Source organism: Schistocerca serialis, unplaced genomic scaffold (assembly GCF_023864345.2).
Source record: "Schistocerca serialis cubense isolate TAMUIC-IGC-003099 unplaced genomic scaffold, iqSchSeri2.2 HiC_scaffold_1353, whole genome shotgun sequence".
Taxonomy (NCBI): domain Eukaryota; kingdom Metazoa; phylum Arthropoda; class Insecta; order Orthoptera; family Acrididae; genus Schistocerca; species Schistocerca serialis.
In genome coordinates, this window is record NW_026047573.1 from 1065310 (window position 1) to 1074134 (window position 8825).

At 45.1% G+C, this 8825-nt stretch overlaps 1 non-coding gene across 1 annotated transcript; it reads left to right on the forward strand.

The window, feature by feature from the left end:
* Positions 1-438: 438 nt before the first annotated feature.
* Positions 439-513, forward strand: Trnap-cgg (transfer RNA proline (anticodon CGG)). The gene has a single exon. It is a non-coding gene; the product is annotated as a tRNA-Pro (tRNA).
* Positions 514-8825: the final 8312 nt, after the last annotated feature.

Genomic DNA, 8825 nt, shown 5'->3' on the forward strand with positions numbered 1-8825 from the left:
CTAAGCCATGTCTCCGCAATATCCTTTCTTTCAGGAGTGCTAGTTCTGCAAGGTTCGCAGGAGAGCTTCTGTAAAGTTTGGAAGGTAGGAGACGAGGTACTGGCAGAAGTAAAGCTGTGAGTACCGGGCGTGAGTCGTGCTTCGGTAGCTCAGTTGGTAGAGCACTTGCCCGCGAAAGGCAAAGGTCCCGAGTTCGAGTCTCGGTCGGGCACACAGTTTTAATCTGCCAGGAAGTTTCATATCAGCGCACACTCCGCTGCAGAGTGAAAATCTCATTCTGGAAACATCCCCCAGGCTGTGGCTAAGCCATGTCTCCGCAATATCCTTTCTTTCAGGAGTGCTAGTTCTGCAAGGTTCGCAGGAGAGCTTCTGTAAAGTTTGGAAGGTAGGAGACGAGGTACTGGCAGAAGTAAAGCTGTGAGTACCGGGCGTGAGTCGTGCTTCGGTAGCTCAGTTGGTAGAGCACTTGCCCGCGGAAGGCAAAGGTCCCGAGTTCGAGTCTCGGTCGGGCACACAGTTTTAATCTGCCAGGAAGTTTCATATCAGCGCACACTCCGCTGCAGAGTGAAAATCTCATTCTGAGAAGTCAGAAGTTCATACGTTATGTCAAATATTTCTACTGTACGTAGACGGGCTTCTTGCAGTCCGAATCCGAATGAGGGCTTCTGTTACTAAGTAAGTTATTAATAAAACATTGTCTGCGACAGTTGATACGGGGACTGATTCGTACAAAAGGTGAATTATTTGACACTTAAAACACATTACATAAATACAGATTGCCCTCATGTGTATAACGTTTTATTTATAACTAAATTCCCAGGCGTTAAGCTGATAGGACAAAATATAACCAAACACGCACAGGGGAGGATGACTGATTCGAAAATTTCGCAGGACATGTTGCATAATTTTGTTTTTATTTCCGACCAGGGTTTTAATGAAATAACAGCTTTGGAAAATCGCGAAAGCCTTCTCTGTGGTGCTCATTGTAAAACAGCAGTCAGCCACAATTGCGCTGTTAAATGATATGAAGAACAGCGGCTTGTACTCATGCTTGGAGCCAAAGTTCTGCACATGTTGGAACAGTTCGTGCACTATGTTCGAGTCCGTACACACACTGTGCAAAAAAGTTGCTGCTTAGTCAAGAATAAGAATTCCGCTTACCGATTAGAGGGATATGACAATGAACTTGCAGGAAGAATTGTAGATTTCACGAAACCATTTAAAGCGGGTACATACTAATCAGTAGCAAAAATACCTAGAATCCAGTTAGTTCTTCCTTGGTTTTACAACCTGCAGAAAAGCTGGAGTGTCAAAGACAGTGACCGTGAGGTCGTTGAATTACTGCAGTTACATGTTCTGTTTCATCACGATACGAGGATAGAATAGATTCGTAATTGCTACATTTGTTTCGCTTAGTTACCGTTACCTAAGTATGTTCGACACAAATGAAAACCAAAGCTTCTTGGCACTGCATGACGAATATGTGGAAGCTGTTCAGATACAGCATGCAACCATGAACGTAGACGTTTTTGTATAGACTGTGTCTCATAGTGCAACGAAATACTGTGTGCAAATTAATGTCACAGAGGTCCAGTGTGGGCTGCAGTAATCGTATGGCAGCGAAATTTGGTAGGTAATGAGATAATGTGGAACCGATGCAAATCTGGCGCTGTGAATGGAAGATAGCCATATGGAAGTGTTTCCGTACATAACGGATTAGGACCGGGACGTGGCAGGAAAGCTCAAATAAGTGGAAAGGCACAATCTTTACTTTATTATTAACGTCGCCTACACAGTTTGTTAAATACGACCACCGAAAACAGCGACGAGATGCTGCATCGGTAAAACAACAGGCCACCAGTCGCTCACAGCAGTTCTGGTGGAATCTGAGCAGTGTGTTCCTGTGTGCTGGCCTTCAGGTCAGGTAGAGACCGAACGCGTCCGCGGTAAATGCGTACTTTCAGATACCCTCAGAGCTAAAAGTTACATGGATTCGAATAAAGTGACCTTGTAGTTCATGCATCTAGAAAATCTCTCGAAATGACACTTAAGGTGTTGCCCCACCTTGCATGAAAACGATGGTTTCCACAAAGCTGCGCTTTTCCAAAGTAGGAATCACGTTCTGTACAATAAGGTCTCGATAGCGTGCCGACGTCACAGTAAGCCTGACAGGTTCTCTGGGTTTGTTCTCTTTAGAGAACGGACTATTACTACATTGGACACGTGCTGCACTGGCAGTTACAGCAACAGCAACCTTATCAATAACTTCCAAAGTGATATGACACCTTCCTCTTCCGTGTGCACAGCTAATACAGTGTTTTCGAATTTCATCGTCAACTAATGTGTACCATTTAATGACATGAAGTCTCTCCTCAGACCTATCAGTAGGTGATACTCTCTCAATGCAGCACTCTAACTGCTGCCGTCCACATAAAACAGTTTCACTGATAGTCAATGCTTCCTCTTCTCGACAGCCATACTGTTCACTCACGTTATGGCTTGTCAAATGACAGAATGAGTGGTTGGGCTGAGCCATTGCCAGCCTACATTTGATGTCAAATTGATACCAAAGTAATTCTACAAATTAATTAATTGATCAATTTCTTACCCACACCCCTGATGATGTCACAGGTTTACCCCAGCTGGCACATCGGTCCCTCCTCAGGGAATTCCCAGCTCCCTCCCTTCCCATGACGTAATCCAAGATGGCAGCCTGTGAAAAAAAGTGGGAAATTTGCTCAGTCTGTGCCAAGCTACTGGTCAGGGAGGATCTCACGATTGTAGGCTAATACAATGTTAAACAATATCCATGCAAATTGTTTAATGCATTGTGGTTATTTATTTCTAATACACCTCGAAATTGTCACTGGAGTTCAAACAATTTACAGGGATGCTGTATACACAGGTATTGTTTCACACATATAAAAAATTCACAGCTAGTAGCAGGTTGAATAAAAAGATCGGAAGTAAATGTTGCATGGAATTTTTAAACCCAGGTATTGTGTGAAATATTTAACACAGTCTGCAAATTAAAGTTACAGCAGGATTAAAATATAACACTGAAGAAAGAAAGAAAAATAGAAAGAAAGAGAGAGAGAGAGAGAGAGAGAGAGAGAGAGAGAGCTTTGCAGGTGACACAAGAATTTTAAGACAATTTGCGATGTAATTACACTTTTAAATCCGAGAAATCCCACCAGACTTGAACACAGAGCTTGAAACGATCATGGCGGATTCTTGCACACTTGTGAAACCTACCAGTCTTCATCCAGCTTTCCTCCCTCGGACGCTTCATGCACATTTGAGGGAAATACAAAAGGCTTCCCCCATGATGCACTTCACACACTGTTTGATGCCTCAGTATACTTACAAATGGTGCTTTACACAATTTACTTCAAATACACTTCCACACAAAATGCTGCCCTGTATTTGGAAAGTGTTATATACCTGTGCTGGAAGTTGCAGCGCACTGAGCCATGGCCGGGCATCTTAGAATCTGTGGCGGCCCCAGTAGAGACTTCCTGAAACCACTTGCGAGCACAGCACCAGGTGCACGTGGAACGAAAATACATCACGTAAAAATAAGTGAACGCTAATACACTCGAAAATCACAAATACACTGGAAAATACAACGCGTGGTTTATAAAGTGAAATGAAAATAAATGAGCGCGAATAAATCGTAGTGAAACTCTCAAGATGATCCTACGTCATGTAAAAGGATGCTGACAGCAGGGCAGGGGAGGTGTGGGGAGGGAGACAGGATACTGGACGTAGAGATGAGCTGGGAGCCACGACTGTGTAGGGCGGCGTACCCCCGACTGAACCCCACTCTCTGGCTTGAGGCAACAGAAACAGCCTCTGTAAAACTGCTGCCTGGGCACATGTCCAGGCCTGAGGGCGTGTCCTGTGGTGATGACGGGGAAGCACCAGTGACGATTGGTCCACGTCCATTGGGTCGGCAAGAGGGGACGGCGGGAGCGAGGACGCATCGTCCATCCGCTCCTCCTGGGGTGCCCTGGTGGGACGTGCAGGCGGCTGCGAAGGCCGTGAGGTCCGGTGAGGCCGCGAATCTGTGGGAAGGAGAGCAGCAGAATCATGGGGCAAATGACGCGCACCAGTTTTGGTTCTGTTGGCATCACTGCAAACCATCGCGACCTGCTGTGAAGTACATAAAAGAGCCAATGCGTTCCTGGATTACACCTATTTCCCAGCGCCCACGGTTGCCATAATCCCTGAAAATAACAAGATGGCGTGGTGCAAAGCGACACTTGCGAACAGTTGGCAGTGCCGGACGCTGCAGTGGGTGTAGCAAGTACACGCAGAACTTCCGCCAGTTATGGTCCGTCTCGTGGTTGGAGCGATAGGAGGCGAGAAAGAGTTGCAGCGCCTGTTCCCGTGTGTGGGTATTGCGAAGCTTGGCCTTCTGTTGTTTAAATTTGCGCACAAACTGCGTCTCCATTGGACTGGGTGTGAAACGGAACACTTGTGAAAGAAACGGCATTCGTCGTCTAACAACACCGTTCAAAGTCGAGTGAAGTGAACTGTGATCCGTTGTCCAACGCATGTACTTCTGGGAAACCATCTATGCAAAACATGGAGGACTAAGATTGAATGGTGCTACGTGATGTGGTGGAAGCCATAGGCACCACAAATGGGAACTTTCTACAAGAATTGACCACTATCAGACAATGAGCGTTCCGAAATGGTCCTGCAGAGTCGATGTGCACCCATTGCCATCGGGATTGAGTTGTAGGCAAAACTGCGAATGTCTGTCGTGAGGTGGATTGGCTTTCCGGGCATGCCCGACACTGTGACGCCATCTTTTCTATGTGGACATCGATGCTCTGCCAAGTACAGTGCCAGCGCGATAACTGTTTAATGCGAACAATGTCCTTGGTGTTTCATTCGCAACACATCCTTCTGCAACACTTCGGAAAAGAGCACATGCGATTGTCCACTGTTAGATTACACTAATATCATGCCTTGTGCGCCGATATTTTGCACGTCGGCATAACCTTTCAGTACAACAACTGAGTTGTGCACACTGCACAATCAACAACGCCAAGACGAGCGAACGCAATGCAACAAAATCTTGATATATGGGTCTGCTTCTGTGGCCTGTGCAGTTTGTCCAGGACTCTGAATTACTGGAATCTTTTTCCTTACATTACAGACATAGATCTGACACAAGATGCGGCAGATGCATCTAAGCCAGAATCTGGGCCAATTGGAAGGCGAGATGGGGGTTCTACACTGCCGTGCTTTGGCTTAGGTCTGTGCACAATTTGATACTGATGCTTCAAGCAATAAAGCACAACGTTGGAATTTTTGAGAAGTGCGTGTAGAAGCCGGTTTTGACGGATGAAACATGGACTGCAAAGGGGTGTGATCCGCCACTAAAAGGAACTTACGACTGTACAAATTGTGATGGAATTTGGTCACACTGTATTGCCTAGTGAGAGCCCCTTTTTCTATTTGAGTATAATTGCACTGAGCTTGAGGTAACAACTTTGCAAAGTCGGCATATTTCCAAGTAGACGCTTCCTGTTACAGAATCAGCGCTGTGATTTGGCAGAGAATTGGTGCACAAGACAGACCTTTTGCCTTTGCTTCAGAGTCAGAATGCACTAAAAATCTGTCACTGAGCAAGGCATTTTTGACTTACTGAAATGTACCTTTTGTGTGGACTAAAGACTGTCACGACACATTTTCGCGACGCAAGCGGTGCAATGGAGCCGCGATCTGAGCAGCATTCGGTATGACCCGAATGAAGAATGTCATCTTGCCTAGTACTGACTGGAGATCTGACACATTGCGGGGCACGGGGGCAGGTCACGGATTGCAATCAAATGAGATTGGAGGGGGTGAACACCCAGACTGTTTAGCACATGGCCTCAGTATTGTAGTTGGGTTTGAAAAAAGTCTCACTTGAGTCCAGCGTCTGAAAACAATCGAAAAAGAGTACGCAAATGGCAATGTGTTCTTCCAGAGTAGAGCCTGACACGACAATATCGTCAAGTAGTTTGAACAAAATGACACTTTTGTAGTCAGCTGTTCCAAGTAACGTTGAAAAACGGCCGGTGCGGAAGCACTGCTGAAGGGCAAATGCAGATACTTGAACAGTCCTAAATGTGTATTTACAACAAACACTTTCTGTGATTCTTCTTCTAATGGAATTTGCAAATACGGATCACAAAAATCTGTCTTAAAAAGTAACGTCCTGCACCAAGACTGTCCATTAGTTCGTCGAGGCGAGGTAACGGGTAAGTTTCAACTGTTGTCTGTGGGTTGACTGTAGACTTAAATGCGAATGCGACCAGAAGGCATGGGCAACAAAACGAGAGGACTTACCATTGACTAGCTGGAATTGGAGCAATTACACCATTATCTTGCAATTCTTTAAATTCACTAGATCCTCTGTCTCTTAAAGCAACTGTAATGGGCGGGGCAGGATAAACTTAGGACCTGCATTGTTTTTCAATATAACCTGCACTGCAAAGTTATTAGCTTTTCCCATTCCTTCTGAAGATAGAGCCATTTGAACCATTTTAAGGAATTTCCTGAACTGAGCACTATGGGACTTAACATCTGAGGTCATCAGTACTCTAGAACTTTGTATCCAAGACAATGTACTTTCAGTGTCTGTCATTTGGTTCAAAAGCAGTGCATAAGGAATTCCGTCGGCCGGTGTGGCCGAACGGTTCTAGGCCCTAGAGTCTGGAACCGCTCGACCGCTACGGTCGCAGGTTCGAATCCTGCCTCGGGCATGGATGTTTGTGATGTCCTTGGGTTAGTTAGGTTTAAGTCGTTCTAAGTTCTAGGGTACTGATGACCTCAGATGTTAAGTCCCATAGTGCTTAGAGCCTTTTGAACCATTTTTAGTCATACACGAGTTCGTTGGGAGACGCGGTTGGGAATGGTTTTTGTATTAGCCTTAACATTGGAGACCCTGCAATCGAAAGGGAGTGTCATAACTTTACAGTCTCTTGAACACGATGGACTTGACAATGTTCTTGGAACAGAGTCAGGTATTCAATCAATTCCTCCTTTGTTTCCTTAAATTGCCGTAACGTTGGTATACTGGTCGGCGGCACTTGTGAAGGCTGATTGGTTGGTCGGTTGTGGTTGTGCTGCCGACGCATATCGTGCATCAAGCAGTTATTGTACCGTCGTCAGTACGGTAGCAATTTGTCGTTTCTGAAACTGAGAAACTTGTGTTAGATCGATCACACTGGCTGTCTGCGTCAGAGGCGCCGAGCCATCAAAAAGCAAGCACAGCCTCTGAAAAGAAAAATTTGATTAGTTCTGCGGTTCCCCTCTTGGAATACATGCAAGAACACAACAACAAATAGTAACACATGAATACGATCACCCCTGCAGGCTGAAACAACGATCGTCACAGAATTATCCTCATTCGCCATTGCAGAGCCTTGTACCGCTAACAAGGAAGCGAGAGGATGTTATTATGGGAAGCCAAAATGTTAGAATGTGTGTGATCTATTAAGGGATTAGTCTGCGGAGGTCATCGGTCCCTAGTCTTACAAACTATTTAAACTAACTTATGCTAAGGAAAATACAGACACCCATGCCCGAGGGAGGACTCGAACCTCTGGCGGGAGGGCCCGCGGAGTTTTGGGTGGCCATTATCCACTTTCTGCAACACGAATGCACACTTGGATTAATACTGTTCGTTATTTATACGAAATGGAATATCTACTTAACATGTACCACAGACATGAACTCTATTCAAGTTCGTCAGTAACAATCCCTCTATAGTCACTAATCTGGTCGCAATATACTGTCGAAGGATGTGACGAACTAAACGCGCTCTGCGAGTAAACTGACAGATGGCAAACCGGATGACTGACTGTCGGCGGCGGCCTAAATACATGCTGTCGAGAGGGCGGTGGTGGCCTGTTGCGTGTGGGTGAGTCTCTGACCTTTCGGGTGATAGGTGTTCTTGATCCAGCGCCTACTTGTCGATCTATGCGCTTCATCTTTCCCGACCAGTGTAGTGGAGACAGCTTATACCAATACATTAAGCCCGTTGTGTTGCCGACCAGCTTTTATTTTTATGAGGTTAAGGGAAATTTGCAGTTAAAGAGCCAAGAACGCGCATACATTTTTTATTTTTTTAGATATATTCACTTCGTGACTAGTATTCGCTGTGTTGATAATACTGTTTGGGATGTACTTTCAGCGTCATGCTGCCTCCCTCCTCAGCCCCTGGAACAAGATGGAAAACCGCAATCGCAGCTTTAACGATTGGTCAAATGGTAACAGTACAGTAGTGCATTGGTCTGTAGCTCTCGATAGCCACACAAACACCCAAACAGTTCTTTTTTTAAGGAATTGGCTACTAGCACATGTGAACAGAAGAGAGGCTGACACTTGAATTGTCAGGATGCGTATACGACCTCCATAAAGTACACAGAAGAGGCATACACAAATACGCAGTACTGTACAACAGCTTGAGATCACAAATTTGGATTGTCGCTGCAGAATTAGAAATTTATGAATTTGTAGCACAAGAAATGTATTAATAATTATAACTAATATACAAAGAAGCACAAGAATATCATTCCATAAAGCTAATAACATTGACAACATTATTTATTGGGTAACATTCGAAGCATTGTAAGTGTCTGCAGGACCATTTTCAACTGTTTATTTCAGAGACTGCAGCTATGAAACACGTTGTGTTGCGTTGCGTTGTGGTGTGGCCTTCAGTCTCGAGACTGGTTTGATGCAGTGCTCTCTGCTACTCTATTCTCTGCAAGCCTTTACATCTCTGAGTAACTACTGCTACTCACATCCGTTTGAACCTG